General features: G+C 45.7%; 1 protein-coding gene across 5 annotated transcripts in view; it reads right to left on the bottom strand.

Moving 5' to 3' along the window:
* Positions 1–15,131, bottom strand: part of CALD1 (caldesmon 1) — a 208,539-nt gene extending 193,408 nt beyond the window's left edge. For 3 of the 5 annotated variants that reach the window (XM_036246739.1, XM_036246738.1, XM_036246737.1), the window contains exon 1: positions 14,775–15,131. The gene's annotated coding sequence lies outside the window, so the exon portion shown is untranslated. The remainder of the gene's footprint in view (positions 1–14,774) is intronic. The other 2 variants (XM_036246747.1, XM_036246736.1) reach the window with 1 other exon arrangement.
* Positions 15,132–17,969: the final 2,838 nt, after the last annotated feature.

The following is a 17,969-nucleotide window of genomic DNA, read 5'->3' as shown; positions in this document are numbered from 1 at the left end:
CATGGCTAGGCCTGTGGTATGTGTTATTTAAAAGGGTAAAATCACCCAGATTGTTGAAGTCCTAATGAAGGTGATGCACAGTTAGCTTTAAGTATCATTTTCCTTTTCTTTTTCAAGCCTTATGTTTTTAGCTCTAAGTATATGCACGTATATGTATTGGAAACATGGCCTATAAGATCTCAGACACATGCACAGAACATGTCTGCATGATCGTTCTGGGCAGGGCTGCATACATGGTGCAGATTGTTTCAGTCTCTGGAAGAGATACTGAAGGGGTGGACAGTCCAATAAGGGCTCATCTGGGACCCAAAGCAGCTTGTAACATTTGATGGTGGTAATGACTGAGTGTGAGTGTGTGTGTGTGTGTGTGTGTGCACGCGCGCAGTTGTCTCAGAACACAGGGAATCTGTCCTGTATGGATTATGAGACAAATGTGGCCTCCCTGAGATGCAGTCAAGACTGTACGAAGAAAGGAAGAGAAAGAGGAATTCAAGTAGTGAGACAAGATCCAGAATGAAGTAGAAGAAAAAGAAGTGAGGAGGGGACACGGGCAATAGAAATGCACATTGACAAACATATATAAAGGTTCTTGGGGTGGGAATGAAAAAAAGAATCAGGGCATGAAAGTTTGTTGTTATTGCTGCTTTAAGGTACAGAAACAGAGGAGGGTTGCTAGGTGAAGCGAGATGGATGGAGGGCAGAAAACGGCACCACGGCCCGGATAACCATCCCAAGTTGCTGGGGCCAGTCCCCGTTTAGAACTGTTATCTTAGGGTAAGGCTCACTGGTTCCCCCTTTGTCTCTGAAAAGTGTCATGATTTGTATAATAATGATATAGTCACCCTCCTACAGACCACCCCTGGCCCAGGACAGCGAGTAGCCATAAGCAGGGCTAACGCTGGGAAACAGACACCAAGAAGGGCTTTCAGGAAGGGATAAAGGGACACCGTGGCTAAAGAAAGGAGGGGAAAGGAGACAAGGTATAATGTGTGGGCTATGAATCACCAACAATGCCAAACACGGATCAACCTAGAAGCACCATGGACAGGAAAGTGCCTGAAAATTTAAAGGTGGATGAAGAGACAGAAGGAAACAAAGACGGAACTAATGATTCACAGCACAAATACGTGTAGGCTTTTAGTATGTTCTCCTGTGTTTGGAGATTAGTGGCTATTAGTGATCAGCATGTATAAAAATGACTGGAGCCCGGCTGGTGTGGCTCAGTGGTTGAGCGTCGACCCAGGCACCAAGAGGTCACCGGTTCGATTCCCGGTCAGGGCACATGCCCAGGTTGTGGGCCAGATCCCCAGTGGGGGGCATGCAGGAGGCAGCCAATCCATGTTCTCTCTCACCAATGTTTCCATCTTTCCCTCCTTCTCCCTTCCTCTCCCTCTAAAATCTTATACTAAAGCAAAAAAAAAAAGTTAAAATCTCTTTGTTCTGAGTTTGGAAAAAATTAAAAAAAAAAAAAAAAAAGGCTGGAAATGGCCATCCTTGCCTTCCACTCTGCGCAGGCGCACACAAAGGCTTCTCTGTGTTGCCTCCCCGGCCTCACCTCCTCCTAGTGCTCTGCCTCAGATTTGCAGGCTGCCTGGGCCCAGGGTCCCCACCAAGCCCCTCCCCCACTTCCGGTGGCCACATACCAGACCGTCTGCCCCCGTGGTTTCACAGGCCTCCACAGACCGGCCACAGTATGTGAAGCTGCACTTCAGTGCGTCATTTCAGAGACCTTTTTTGACTTTTGCCAGATCAGAAGAATTTGTATTGCGAAAGGCGAAAGTAAATGTCGAGAGCAAGTTCAAAAGGCGAAGTGATTTCCAGCTTGGCATTCCCCAGACTTAGAGGGAAGATGCGGTACCACCAGCAATAGGGTCTGTGGCCCTTGGGGTTCCAGAAAATATGGTCTATGGGTTTCTACAATCCTTTCAAATTGGGGCATCTTATGGGTTGAATTGTGTCTCCCTCAAAATTCTTTTTTTTTTTTTTCTTTATTGGTTTTTAAAGAGAGAGGAAGGGAGAGGGAGGGAGAGATGAAAACATCAGTGAGAGAGAACATCGACTGGCTGCCTCCTGCACGCCCCCCTGGGGATTTGGCCCACAACCTGGGCATGTGCCCTGACTGGGAATCGAACCGGTGACCTCTTGGTGCCTGGGTCGACGCTCAACCACTGAGCCACACTGGCCAGGCTCTCTCAAAATTCTTATGTTGAAGTCCTGACCCCAGTACCTCAGAATGTGACCTTATTCTGTGTATTTCAGAATGTGACCTTATTCGGAGAGAGGGTGTCTATAAGGGTAATCAAGTTAAAATGAGGTTATTAGGACTGGTCCTGATGTAACGTGTCTGGTGTCTTTTCAGGAGGAAGAAATTGGGATGCAGACACACATTTGGAGAATGCTATGTGACTGTGAAGACAGCCATCTCCAAGCCAAGAACAGAAGTCGGGGACAGCCTTCCCTCAGCACTCCGAAGACACCAACTCTGCTACCTTTGATGTTGGACTCTGAGCTTTCAGAACTCCAGGAGAATAGGTTTGTGTTGTTTAAACCACCCAGTCTGCAGTCCCTTGTTCCAGCAGCCCCGGGAAATGAATACGCCTGGTGTGGTCCGGGCAGAGAGATGGTTAGGCGAAGTGGACCAGAATTTTTATAGTTTTTTCATTCCCTAAGAAGACTAAGTAATTCGTCTCTGGATTATCCAAAAGAGTAGGCACTCTCGATGGCAAGATTGTATTGGCTGATCCTGAGTAAATAATTTCAACTGCTCATGCCTCAGTTTCTTCCTCCTCCGTGAAGTTGGGTACAGGGACATATTCTGAAGTCCCCTGTGCCTGACTGGTTTTTTTAAAATTTGTTTTTTCCTTTATTGATTTTTAGAGAGAGAGGAAGTGAGAAGGAGAGAGAGATAAATATATCAATGAGAGAGAACACTGATTGCCCGCCTCCTGCATGCCCCCACTGGGGTTTGGGCCCACAACCTGGGCATGTGCCCTGACCGGGAATTGAACCAGTGACCTCTTGGTGCATGGGTCGATGCTCAACCACTGAGCCACACTGGCCAGACTATGCCTGAATGTTAAGGCAAAGAGTGATCACATGAATATCCTGTGTTTGGGGCAGGGAGGTCAAACTTAAATATGAAGCCTTGTTGATTACTATATATTTGAGAATGGCTGGCCAGGCAGGGGGACCCTCACTGCACAGAGAGCTATAGTCCTCCACTTCCCACCCCGTCCTCACAGAATCAGCTCTGACTTGGCCTTTGGAGCACCTAGGTTTGACATGATCAAACACTAAAACAGCAGAATGCACTTGGACAAAGAGTTCAATCCTTCAGTACCTAATTGCAGAACATGTCTCCTGGAGTTGGGGAAACACGGTGAAACCTGCTTGTGGAAGTATCTCTGCAACCCGGGAAAAACCCCACCGAAGTATTTCCTGCAGCTTTTGAACAGCGACCGGCCTAGACTCCCATCCTGTCTAACCGCCTTGAGTGATCTCTGGAGCCGGGCGGGAGAAAGGGTGGTTAGCGCCTCTCCCTTATATGGCAGGGAACGACAGTGCGCTTGTCCATCTGCGCTGCGGTGTGGCTCTCCGACGAATTGTAATGATGGGTTACGGAAAGCCTGCTCTGGTTTCCATCGCTTTCCCGGGGAAAGACACAGAACAGACAGCTGGAGGGAAATGGAGGGTTGAAGTCAGGGAGCCCTCTAGCCGCCGGCTCTGCCGTGGCCAGTTGTGTGCCTCTGGGCGAGTTCTTTCATTTCCCTTCCTGCCCGGAGGCAGCTTCCCACTGGAACAGTGCCTGGCACAGAGCCGCATGCCCTCGAGGCCGCTGGAAGAGCTGGCTTGTCTCCTCAACCATCTCCAGCCTGCAAGGTGCCGGATAACGATCCGTGTCCACTGCTCTCCCTCCGAGCTCAGTCCTTTTTCTCCAGATGAGTCTCAATCTCCTCCTCTCCTGCTCTCTCACTCCAGGTTTAACACTAAAAACCGACAGAACAATCCGGCCTCAGGTATACTGAACCCTTTGGCCACACTAGACAAAGGTTACTAGAATGGTCCAGGCAGCAGAGTCCAGTGATGGGCTAGGGGAGAGCCGGTCGAAAGGATGATGGAGAGTACCTGCTTCTGCAGAGCAGGGCTGTCCAAGCCCCAGGGACAGATTTAGTGAGAAAATGCTTCTGCTGACCGGAAATAGACTTTCCTATAACTGTATCTATTGTCCAAGTTGGCTCCTTTTCTCCCATCCATGTTATGACCATGGAGGAGGCGCCTTGGGAGAGTGTGTGGCCCCGGGCACAGGGGCCGCAGGGAGCCAGAGAGCCCCATAGGAAGTCAGATGATAGCTGCTCATGTGCAAAGCAGGTCAGTGATATTATTGCTAATCCTTACCACACTACAAAGGGAAGGAATAGCAATACCCTCTTAATAGGTGAAGAAACAGACTAGAAAATGGCAAATCTGAGATTCGAACGCAAGTCTTCTTGATCCCAAAGTCTGTTCTCAAACAGGTCACACCTCCAGAGCCACACAAAACAGGAGTTTCCATCAACTGGGGTCATTGGCAATGGACAGCACAGCGTGGCGGCTGAGCACCGGGACTGTGCGGCCAGATTATCCAGGCTTGAATCCTGGCTCTGCCACCTAGGAGCTTTGTGACCTTCGCTGTGCTACTTAACCTAATTGTAATTCAGTTTCTTCTGTAAATTTGGTTGTTACAAAGAATTTCTATCTGATTTTTTTAATCCTCACTAGAGGAAAGTTTTCCATTGATTTATTTTTAGACAGAGTGGGAGAGAGGGAGGGAAGGAGAGAGAGAGAGACAGAGAGAGAGAGAGAGAGAGAGAATGATCAACGTGGAAGAGACACATCAATTGGTTGCCTCCCACACGGCCTGGACCAGGGCTAGGGATCTAACCCACAATGGAGGTACGTGCCCTTGACCGGGAATCGAAGCCACAACTCTAGTCCGAGGGCCGACGCTCTAACTGCTGAGCCACACTGGCCAGGGCTATTTGATTTTTTATCTAATAAATATGTATATGCTACTTAGCCTAGGCCAGGCACTATTCTAAGCACTCAATAATGATGTAGTTGGAGAGGAATCAATGAGTTCAAACATGAAGACTGGCTTCAGCTTTCTTACCAAGAAGACATTATGAACATTCATTTTTTTACTCATTAACTCACATAATAAGCACCTGCTGTGCGTGGGGCAAGGCACCTTGTAGGCTCAAGTCACAGGACAGAAACTCCCTTACGAGTCCTCGACTTCACGGTGCTTATGTTTTAGGAGCTTAAGAAACAAGACGAGTAACAAATAAATATGTAATCATAAACATACATTATGGATGTGAATAAATGACAGGTCCTCTGATTGGCACTCCTGTGTAGAGCCTAGTTCTACCAACTTGAAATCTCAGGGACAGTGGTGTGCCCGTAAAAATGTGACAACGTGGGGGGGGGGGGGTTGGACGGGAGAGGATTCCGGTCTGTGACATTTGGAAACTTCCCTGGTGTAAATGGTTGGCCTCAAGCTCCCAATCTAACAGCAACGGAGAAAGAATTGGGAAGAGAAGTTCATTGGCACAGCATTCGTAGTATTTCCATCATCCACAGACGTAACTAACCTCGAGAGGGCATAGATAATAGTAAAACATAGTAAAACAATGAGGAAGGGATGCGTTTGGGGGATATATTACCTTGGTTTTTGATATTTTATTTAATTGTGAGTTTATATAATTTAATTTTTAAATGACTTTAACAACTGGTTCTCGAAAGCTTGAAAATTTAACAACTGGCCCTGGCCGGTTTGGCTCAGCGGTTAGAGTGTTGGCTCATGGACCAGGGAGCCCTGGGTTTGGTTCTGCTAAGAACACACACCTCGGTTGCAGTTTGTCCCCAGCCCTGGTTGGGGTTGTGTGGGTGGCAGCCAGTCGACGTGTCTCTCTCACGTTGATGTTTCTCTCTCTCTCTCTTCCTCCCTCTCTCCCTCCCGCTCTATCTGAAGATAAATGCAAACATGTCCTCAAGTGAGGATTAAAAAATTTTTGTTAAATAAAAAGAAAATTTAACAACTAGCTTTGGGAGCTGGTAGGAGCTGGCTCCGCCCACCACTGTGTAGGGCCCTGGACGGAGAGGGGAGGGGCAGCGTCAGAGGGAAAGGAGACTGAGTCCGCCTGGTGTCATTATGCAGAGTGGATCCTAATCTAATTCCTTTTTAACTGCTCTTCTCCAGCAAGCCCTGCTTTCGGGCACACAGTGGAAGCACAGCTTTGCAAACCAAATAGCGTCGGTACAAATATAGTAACAATCTGACGTTCTTATTGCACCGGGAAGCTCGTGAGGGGAGAGATAGACGCTTGTAGCTCTACAATCCTTAGTGAATATAATTTATGGACTTGGTGCTCTGAATATGGTAGATTTCGTCTGTGCAACACAGAGGATGTAACTCCTGACCACTGAGTAAAGGAAGACCCTAGAGATGGACTTCCCGCCCTGCAAAAGAATCCTTTCCCCATCTCCTGTCTCTTGGGGCTCACATGCTTCCGAAAGGGCCCTCCAGAAAAGCATCTAAAGCAGAGGAAATGCGGGGTGAAGGTGGAGGAGATGTCTCTCCTCTTCTCACCCAGGATTTGGACATTCCTTACCACAAAGAGAAGAACAGAGGAAAAGCATCTTCTGTTTTTCCTGGTGAGTTAAATTTCTAAAGTAACATCTTAAGGACAGAACTCCTTAAAGAGAAAGTTTGTCCTCATTCACCCTTCCCCCGAAGCCTAAATTTCACTTAGTAATGGTGCCTGGAACAGGAAGTGGAAATACCATGAGAAATTTTATTCTTGCCACATTTCCAGCGCTTTACAAAAGCAAACACTGGAAATCTCATCAGAAAGCTTGACCTTACAGGGTTGACAGCTCTGTGCCCAAACCAAAGGAGTATGAGAAGCTGGAGGGATTTTCAGATAAATGTTCTAGCCCTTCTGGGGGTGGCTCTTGGGCAAAACTGATGATTTGGAATACACAGCTGTAACTTTTAGAAAGAAATGATTCAAAACTAAACCACTAGGCTACTGTGGAATAAATTACTCCAAATATCTACAATAAAGTATTTTAAACATAGAGATACAGAACTGTTTCTGAGTCAGGCTATTTTAGCAGAATGGCCGGGGGAGTTTTTTCACACTTCAGATGCTGGACCCCCAGAACTGCTTCAGCAGAATCTCCAGGGGATGGGTCCCAGGGATGTATGTTTTCATAAAGCCCTACACTTGATTCTGATTAAGTCCCCGGTTAAAATCTACTGGATGATAGGCAAATAAGGCTGCATCGTATAATCCCAATCCATGAAGTGTTCAAATGGGGCATTCTCTCTTGCTAGCAGGAAAAATAACCTGGTGTGCTGAAAAGGTTAACAGCCTGGGACTTAGGAGTGGTGTGTTCTGGGACCATCTCTGCCACAGATTAACTGGGTGACCTTGGTCAAGTCACTTGCTTTGTTCTTTCATTTAATAGATATGTATTGGGCTTCTGTGATGTGCCAGGCAGTGGGTGTATATTAATGAAAAAAAAATTGATGTTTTCTGACTGTATGAATCTCATTGACATCTTATCAAAAAAACCTACAAGCCCTGGTCAGTTTGGCTCAATGGTTAGAGCGTCAACACGAGGATCAAAGAGTCTCCAGTTCAGTTCTGGTCAAGGGCACGTACCTCGGCTGCGGTCTGGTCCCTGGCCCTGATCAGGGTCCTGCGGGAGGCAACCAGTCGATGTCTCTCTCTCTCTCTCTCTCTCTCTCTCTCTCTCTCTCTCCTCCCCCCTCCCACTCTATCTGAAGATAAATGGAAAAATACCCTCGGGTGAGGATTTAAAAAAAAACAAAACTAAAAATACATGTATAATTTTACTTGCTGTGGCTAAGAAAATGAAAAATAAATCACTGGCTGGTTTTTCTTAAAAAAAGAATGTCTTGTTAAGATCTCAAATTTCTTGCCCAAACTCCCCACACACAATATAATTATTTATTGTACGTCCATGAGAAAACACAATACCAAAAGCTACTCTGAGCTCAATAACTATGTCAAACAAATGAACATTTACCATCATAATGCTATCTATATAATTAGAAAAGTAGTAGTGCAGTATTATGTAAGATGTATTATTTACCTAGTTTGTCAAAAATATTTGCCTCATATATCTGGGTTTGTTTAGCTCCTGCAATAACTTTGTGGTCTCTCAGGGATCCAAGGGGCAGAGGTTAGAAATCTATCTATGGACCACATCAGTAACAAAATACACAGCACTTGCGTAGCAATGGCCCCTTTCTTCCACGACAGACATCACTATTAGTGACAGCATGTTTCACCTTTGGTAAGCTTAGTCTCAGCCTCAGCCTCAGAATTCTTCTTCTTCTTTTTTTTTTTTATCCTCACCCGAGGACATTTTCTGATATTTTGTTTAGATAGAGTGGGAGGGAGGGAGAGAGAGAAACATCAACGTGAAAGGGACACATCGAGTGATTGCCACTCACACGACCCAACCAGGGCCGGGGACAAACTGCAACCGAGATACGTGCCCTTAGCGGGAACCGAACCTGGGTCTCTCCAGACCGCAGGCCGACGCTCTAACCGCTGAGCCAAACCAGCCAGGGCTTCAGAATTATTCTTAACACAGTGTTCCAGATGGTCACTACCAATTGTCCGGAGGAGGCAAGCAGATAGAAAATTATTTGTACTCCTTGGGCTAAATGACTCCTAAGACCCTGTCCATCTTTTATTTTATTATTGTTTTTTAAATCGATAAATTTATGGGTATCCAGTCCTACTGTCTTGAAAACCACAAATGCCTTCTCCCCTCTTTACATCGAAGTTCTCCAAATATTTGAAGACACCCATGTGGCCCCTACATTTTCTTTCCTTTGGGATAAACAGCTCCAGATCCCTTATCTGTTCCTCATATTCCGTTCTCCTGACCCACTCTGGCCTTTGACGCCCCGCCCTGGACTCACATTTGTCAATGCTTCTCTGAAGAATGAGCCCCGAACACAGCACATTCTTCTTCTCGCTCTTGTAACAGACGAGACAGGTGCTCGGTGCATGAAGGATTACATTGCGCGCGTTGCTGAGAACTGAAATGTTCCCTGATTGAGGGTACGCTAGCTTTGATGCAGTAAGCTTCTCAACTACTGTGATTGACACTGAGACGTCGTGGTTTTTACTTATTAAAATTACGAAATCATTATTTATTGAATTTTAAAGCTTGCCTTAGTTTGAGGGGAGCTGCATTACATCTTTGACTCATGTGAAGCTTCTTGCCAACAAAAACACCCGAGTGTTTTTCTTTAGAATCTTTCTAAAATGGATAATTCTTATCTTTTCAATTATCAGTAGTGTAAGCTTCCAGGCTAACCTCCCCCAGAATTGGTTTATCAGGCCATGCCAAAGTGGTCATCAGGTCCTCTATGACCCCGACATCGGGCGTTTGCCTCCAGGAATTCAGTTACCAAAAAATTCAAATAATATTCATTGACAGCTGTTGGACATTTTAGCTAATTTGCCTTCCATGCCTAACTTTCTCTCCTAACTAGAACTGCCCCCTGGGCTTTCCCCCCCATGGGAATGATTACTGTTGTCAGGCCCACTGGTAATTCATCCATAAATGTGCCAGTAATCGCTGATGTCCCCTAAGAAATTTGCCAAAGACAATAGTTATTAGCTGAACCAATCAGATTTCTTCTTTCAGAATTTGACCAGGAAGCACAGAAGGAACGTTCCATCAGAAAGCAGCAGCCACGTGCTACAGCGGAGAGAGATTAATGGGAGCACATGGGCGTCTGCTGAGATCCTCTGACCCACCTTGATTCCGACCCCACTCTCTCGGGACCCTGCTCCTCTCGGGACATTGGCTTCCATTCTTGGATGTCCTTGTGACTCCATCCCTTTATTAGTTCACATGTCTCTTGTAATCCTGTCTTTTTACTTAAGCTCCTGAAGCTATTTAACATCAGGGTCTATGTGCCAGGTGCTCTCAGGTGTCACTGTATCTGTCCATCCACTGCCTTGCTAAGCAAACTCTTGGTTTCCAAACCTCTGCCTGACTTTGCTGTTTCTTTCACTCTGTGTTAGCCTATTGTTGTATTTTATATCCATCTGGCTTAGACCCTCCCGACTCCAGTGGAACTCAAGTCCTTAATGCCCCGGCCCTTGGACCCCCAGGCCTGCCCGTCTTTAGCACACAGGTGAAATCTGCCGAGTTCTCCAGCTTGGGAATGTTACATGTGGGTGTAAAGGGAACTAATTATATATTCCTCCTTAATCTGTCTCCAAGTGAGATGATTTCTTTAAAGTCAAATGCTTTCATCCATTTTCACAGAACATCACCAAAAGTCTCAGGAAACCATTAAAAAGCATTTTATCTTCACATTATCCATTGCTGATGTATACATTTTAAAAGAAAAGCCATGTACTAAAATGAGTACTTACTAAAAACACCCAATTCAAAAAATCATTCTCCTTCAACTATCCCCTCACTGCTGCTTAGCAGCCCTTTTACTAAGGTCTTGGTTGCCTCTCAGCAACATTTACCATCACTATTCTTGACTTCTCCAGCCCCTACAAGCTCCCGGAAAACCGCTTCTTTCAGGATGATCTTCTTTGAAATGGAGGCCTTCCTTCCTTCCACAGAACCAGGGAAATAAGAAGGGATATTTCGACTCAAGTTCTCACGCATCCACCCTTGTCTCCAATGGAAAAGAAGACTTTCCGCCAGTCCCACCCCAAGCGTCCCCAGCGCTAGGGTTTCTCCCAGTCAATCACGAAGAGTGGGTTCCCAAAGGACCTTCAGGATGTAGACTTGTTACAGATTCCCAAAGGTATCCTAGCAACAACAACCGGGAGGAACACCCGGCGGGACCAACCCCATCACCTCTTGCTTAGGTCCTCCTTTCCATCTTTCCCTCCTCTCGCCACTCGAACCCTCTGCCAGCCAACTGTGAGCTGGAGGGTGAGAAGCAGAATGGCCCTTTCCCACGAACCTTGCTCTGACATTGACTCTGGCTGCTCTGACTTTCCCCCCTCTGCCTGCAAAGGTGAAGAGGCTGTCCCCTCTCTCGAACACACCTGGGCTTGACCCTTCTCCCTTCTGCTGTTCTCCGGGCCTGATCCTAGAGCTGGGCCATTGCGAATAGTCAGTGTGGGCTCAGGAAATCCCCGGTTTGGTCCGAGGATGGAGGAGCTAGGCAGGTGGTAGATGTGGAGGCCGGGGGGTGGGGAAGCTAAGGATGCGGCCGGTAGTCAGTTACAGGACAGCCAGCTGGGGCTACTAAAGACTGAAGCTACAGAGGTGAGAGGCCAGACCCATGGGGCAGTCTGGTCTCGATACCGACAGCAACCACAGCCAGGTGCTCCTGATTAGCTCACCCTCCCTACAAGGCCCCGACTTGACATGCTGGGATTAGTTCCATGCTTTTGGCTGGAGGCAGAGAAGCTGCTTCATTTACTAAGGCCTTTCTATTGTCAGCACCTTGTCATTGGTCTTCTACTCAACTGAATCTTCCGATTTCCTGATTCCCGGATGTGGCCTTGCACCACCGCCGGCCCTTCTAATTCTGCCTCCTGATACTTGTGTCTTCTTGTCTTTGACTGGCAAAGCCAATATGAAGACAACATCGGGGTGGACCAGTATTCCCTGGACTCTGGGCTCTGAGTTCTAGAAAGAACTAGGATCTAGAAGGTACCACATGAGGATCCCCGAATATAAGGAAGGAGCAGATAATTAGGGACAGTTTGTAAGAAGAGGGGATGAGGCCAGCCAAGATGAGCATAATGTCTAGAGGACTCAAACTGCAGACAGTCTGGAGTATATGCCTATACAGAAGATGGGGCCTCATCTCATTTGGACATTTTCCCCACTGTGGGAGGTGGGAGAAGTGTAATTCTGCACATGAGGTCAAAGAGCAGACGGCTTCCTCCTCGAGGCCTGGGCTATTTAAGTAAGGGAACCAGGTGGACACTGAGCTGTCATAGCCATGCTCAAGCATTAGGCCTGAACTACAAGTATCTCTTACAATTACCCAATGCTGAGGACCTATGGGCTTCTTTCCAGTAGTAAGCTTGGATCAGCCTGACAAATGAAGAACTTGCAGTAAGGACCTAATGGTTCTAGTTTCAGGCTCCGAGAGAATTGACCCAGAAAACTCTTTGTTAACGTCTGAAAATTCTTTAGCAGCATCTTTCTAACCTCCTCCTTACTCCCACCATGCTATTTACATACCACTTTGTCAGCGTTTTTCCCTGTGCCCCCACCACGGCCTCACCCCACCTCATTTCTGAGACATGTGATGGATTGCAGGCAGATGGGGATCAAGCTCATCCCTTTTCATGCCCATCTATATGTCACTTTTTTGTCTTGCTCAAGAATGACTGACTAGTAAACATGCTACTGTGAAAATGATAAATGGAGACAACTACATGTGTTTTTAAGGAAAGGCCTATGAGATGCCTTTTACTTATCAGAACAGAGAATACCCAGGCTGAATTTTAGAACTTTCCATGGCTGGGTGAAGGACCAATGTATTGCCCCTGAGCAGAAGATCCCCAGGCCAGTCACAGGAGCTGATTAGGATTATTAATAGCCTCCCCGTGAGCGCATGCTGATATGTATCTCATTTAAATCCTTTAAGCTGCATTCCAACCTGGTTCTCCTCTTTAATGAAAGAATTTTATTTGGTTCAAGTAATCTTTCTATCGGAATTATTTCAGTTGCCATTTTTATTGGCTTTGAACAATGGAAACAACCCAGCAAGTTACCTGTGGTTTAATCCATCGTACATTCCTGACATGTGCGCCACTGTTTTTCTCTTCATTAAGTGATTTTAATAAAATGAAAATTCTTGCACCGTGGTTCCACTGGTGTCTTGCGTGCCTCCTGTTTGGGGAGGGGCGTTCTAGCTAACATTCAACAGGAGGAAAGCAGCACAAAGAGCTGCCTAGTTCAACAGGAAGCAGAATATCGGCTCCCTTCGCTCCATCACTAGATGATGGGCTAGAACACCGAAAGCATCATTTCATCACTAGATGGGCTAGAACACCGAAAGCATCATTTCATCACTAGATGAGCTAGAACACTGAAAGCATCATTTCAAGATGGGTTTAGTGGTTGCTGGGGGTTGGGGGGTGCATGAGGAGGGCAGAGTGGTGTTAGCAAAGTCTGAACTTTCAGGGATTTGGAGATGTTGGTTTCAAAGTGGGATTCATCCTCGGTTCCCAAGATTATAGATTTCCTTCCAAACTGCATTCCCTACATGGTTTAGCGAACAGTTGACGCAGAAATTGCTCTCCGTCTTTTGATTGACACGAAAAACACTGTGAAAATAGTTTGGAACTTGATCTCTTCGAGGGAAGGACAGTAATCAAACTATAGCTCTTGCCTGCAGCCTTTCTCTCACACTTACTCAGAACTGTTCCAGGAAAAGAAATTCACAGGGAATTCTGTTATCATATATCACTTCTGGAAGGGGAGAGAGGCATTCTCAAGAAAATGATCCCCCAACTTCTAAATACAAAGAGAAAAGATGATTTAATGAATCTCAACACAAACCCACCTCACTCCATGGAATAAAGTCACATTGGAGCTGGAAATCATGAATATCCAGATTTATTTTAAAATGTATCAAATTTGCCCTTCTTGCTGCATACCTCCTAATCTTCAGTTAAGTTCTAGTCCTGCATGTCTGGTTTTGCCAAACACAGTAGAAAGACTACTATTTCCGTGTATATGTTCATCTGCATAGCCCTGTTAACAGAAGGGATCTAAGAATACCAAGGACTTTGTTCTCATCCACTTTTTTTGACCATGTACTGCCACAGCACTAAAATTCCCCCACCCTTTACAATCAGCTCTTTCTAAAAGGAATTCCAGGCTACTACTGACCAGCTGCCTTGTCCTGCTGTTAAAGATGCCCAAATATGTCTGAGCATGAAATGAAACTGTGTCCTCCCTTTCGGGAACACACTTGGAACCTACAACTTTTCAAATAGTCGAGTCACACTCAGGCACACTTTCAAACAGAAAATACGGTTTCCCAATAAATAGTCTGGTGGGGTGTTGAAAATGATTTCTAGAAACACGCCCACCAGTACACACATTCTCGCATTATTAGGTTTTATAGGAAACAGATCGTGGTAGGCATCTTCTGTCTTAGCAAATATCAGATCAGTTACATTAGCCCAACCGGTGCTCCAAGGTCAGTGCTCCTTCTACCTCGGACCTCATTTCCTGGCAGCTCTAGAAGTCGAGTTTCAAAACCGGGTAGCAGCACAAAACACGAATGCCTTTCGTGAAAAAGCATCACTTCGTGGCTTCTCACCAACCTAAAAAGTTGTTGTCTCTTAGAAGCAAGAGCTCTTTAAATCGCTGACCATAAAAGATGCAGGGGAGACGGGCACAGCACGACCCCGGCGGCTGGCGAGCAGGTATAACCCCCGCCGCACTCCTAAACAAAAGGCTATTCGCATCAAAGTTGCCGGTGGTCCCTGCATCCACCGCCTCTCCTCGCGCCCCAGCTCCAAGAACAGAGCTTGAAACCCCATCCTGTTTGTCTTCCGGGAACATCTGCAGGGCAGCGAGGCGCAGTCTGGCTCTGAGACTTTGCATGGCTTGTGGGCTTTTACAGCCTCGCATCTCCGGCTACCTTGGCCAGGAATGTTGCGTGAAACCCGGAGGGAGCAAGTCCCCAGACTCTCTGCAAGAGATGAAAAGAAAGTCCTCCGCCTTACCTCATAGGCTGAAACTTCTTCCCGGGGACTGAGTCGGAAGGGAAGGACCGGTTTCTTGAAGCAGGAGCTCAGCAAGAGGGCAGGCAGGCAGGCAGCTCATACACACTGCTCTATTCAATAAAACTGCAGACCGCCCTTCCTTGGCCCCTCCCAGAAGTCGGTGCTAAGTGAACACATATCCCCTGTGTTTACAGTCGGCAGTCGGTGGTATGCATTGTCCTGTAGGTTTTTCTAATAGGCAGCCAATGACGACACCTCGGCCGAGGTGGATATAGCCTGCCCGTGGAGATGCCTGTCATTCCCTAGGCATGCTCAGGAAATCACTCATCAGAAAAACCAAGACCTAAAAAGCTCAGAAACGGCGTGCAGGCTGCCAAAACCAGCCTGCTCCATGCCCTTTTTTGGTTATCCTCAGCAGGGCCTCTGCAAGTGAATCCGTTGTCAGGAACAATCATAAGAAATGTTCGTCTTGGAGAAGGAGGCTGTCTTGTAGAACAGGACTGGAACTTTCGAAAGAAAGCACAGTCTAGGAGACGAAAAGCTAACGGCCCCTAAGTTTATTGGGGGTGGGGGTGGGGAAGGCTTTTTAATTGAGGGAGCCTTAATAGTGTATTTCTTGTTTAAAAAAAAAAAAAAGTAGTTGTAAATACGAAATGAAATAAAATCATTATGTAATTTTAAAGCCTGAAAGGACTGGGACTCAGGTCTGGTGTACAGACTCAATTCGAACCAGAGAGAGGCACAACCCCCTAAAATGTGTCTCCACGTGTTATAAAAACAACGGACCAAAAGAAAGCTGAGGTCTTTTATAGCAGGTAATGTTTGCCAGAATAAGAGTAGCACCAGAAACTCCGCAAGGTAAGGTCCTACAGGCTGGGCTCCCCTTATTGGTTCTCCATGTCACCTCCCTCTCCAGTTCCCCTTTGTTTCCCGGCTTTGTCCCTGGGGAGAGACTGTCAGAGAGTGTGCACACCAGAGAGGGCTGGAGACACCCAGCACCTCCTTTGGGACTGGTGTAGATGAATCCACATGCCCACAGAGATGACACTGATGTTCCAGTGACGTTTGGACAGTACTCCGACCAGCTCTGCATTGGTAGAATGTCTATGCACTGTAAGAGGGTCGGGATTAGAAGACGCTGAATTAGAATGAAGGTCAACCGGCGCACGTGTGCATTCCATCTGCGGTCTTGTACTTTTAAATATAGAACTCACTCAATCAGGTCTTGATTCCACAACAACGAAAAATTATGAGCACTTGTTATTTGTCAGGCCTGGGGCCAGGTGCTAGAGCTATGCCTTATTACTGCTATGTGTTTGGAGACTATTTCATCGCCGACAAAGAAGAGTTAAAATATTTTCCTTAGCTAATTACAAGTCCAGAAGCTTGGTCTTCAAAAAATCTGAGGTTTTACTGTGTAAGCCTTGCCCTATTTGTGAATATCCGACTTAGACATGATCTCTACTGAGGAAAAAGGTTCTTGACCTTTGTGCCTCATTCAGAAGAATGAGAAGTGACTCGTCCAAATGGGTGGTGTCCTTCTTCAGCCCTCCAGCATGAATAAGTCATCCAGAAACATCTGTATCAATCTGAGACTCATCTTTCTCTTGGGAAGGCTACCCTGTCCCCTCTCCCTAACTGCTACTGCAGTATAAGCCTAAAAAACCACAGTGAAGGCTGCCAGGCAGAGGGAGAGGTGAGCTGCACTTTCCCAGAGAAACAGAGTAAATAATGGCTGGCGGGAATGGCACAGTCAATGCCATGTTTCACGTACACTGTGGCTCACCCAGGCATTTGTGAAGCGCCATCATTTGTAACATTGTTCCTATGGGGAAACATCTTCTGATCCCAAATAAATGATTTGGAAATAAACTTAGGGAACACGGTTTTGCTGCTGGGGACATCCAGATTGTTAAGGTTGAATGTATACTTCATAGTCTGGTAAACTGCTGAGTTTGAAGATCCGTAGGGTAGACATCAGGGAGCTCTGAAAGCAACTCAGCTCGTGTCGTTTGGGTGAAGATAGGACCTGTGTCCAGAGATGTTTGGGGCCCTGTGTCTGCAGGCAGTATGATCCGTAACTCAGTGAGGCCTGTTTTAACGTGCTGTTTACACGGCCACTGCTGATTATAGCCTGAGCAGCATTCCCCCTGCTTGTATGAGTAATGCCCTTTGGTTGTACAACATCAGGGCGTAATTTGCAATCTATGAATAAAATAAGTACCAGCTTCCCAGAGGAAAGAAAAGTTGTGCTACAAATGGGGAAAATATTATCAGCAGGAAACATGGAAAGGACATGCATTTTATATGGTTTTTAGAAGATAAATGGCTAAATATTTTGGGGTTTATGTTTTTAGAAAAGAAGTATGTTTCCCTAGATAAATTCTAAATACCTCCTATATAGAGTACAGTGGATGAGCAGCCATTTAGCCTATTTTGTGTGTTTGAAAATAGACTTATTGTGGAGGAACTATATAGTTGAAAGAATAATTTAGCAAAATTTTTGTAATATCCACCATAGCATAGAAATGTTATTTTTCCATTGTCTTTTTTACTTTTTTTTTTTTAAAATTAAGCAAGAATAAAAAAGAAAGGAAAGGGAATAATAAGAAAGAAAAAGATAAATGTTGCCAATTTCTGCCATGGGAAACTGGACTTTCATAGTACTTACTTTTTCCAGAGGTCATCTGTAAACAACACTAAAAATACACAGGATTTATATAGGAAGTTTCTGTGGAATATATTTCCCACTTGGATCATCCCAGATAAAGAAGAGCTTGTCTGGAATATGCTATCTCTACTTAATGAACCATAACAAATCTAATGAGACATTTGGAAACATCTGGATGACTCATATTTTTTCAGTTCCCGCTGACTATTTGTAATCGTGTAGATCAGAAGTGAGCAATTATATTTTGCTTGCATGTCAATTTGGGAGAAGTAAAGGCAGGCCATACTTTTTCATTCAAAATTGAAATCACTTCATGGAGTTCTATAAAAACATACATTCTTCTAGCTTAAAATATCTACTTTGTTGAACAGAACAGATATTTTTGAACATTTTTAAAGGCAGTAGAACACCCCCACGCCCTGATGGGCCCACCCCCTCACACACACACTCTCTTTTATTCAAATAAAGTATTTCCAGAAACTCAAGTTTCTAAAACAATAAAATCAGACTGGTAGAATGTTGAT

Source organism: Molossus molossus, unplaced genomic scaffold (assembly GCF_014108415.1).
Source record: "Molossus molossus isolate mMolMol1 unplaced genomic scaffold, mMolMol1.p scaffold_m16_p_7, whole genome shotgun sequence".
NCBI lineage: Eukaryota > Metazoa > Chordata > Mammalia > Chiroptera > Molossidae > Molossus > Molossus molossus.
The sequence above is the reverse complement of the archived record's forward strand: the minus strand, read 5'-3'. Positions and strand labels throughout refer to the sequence as shown.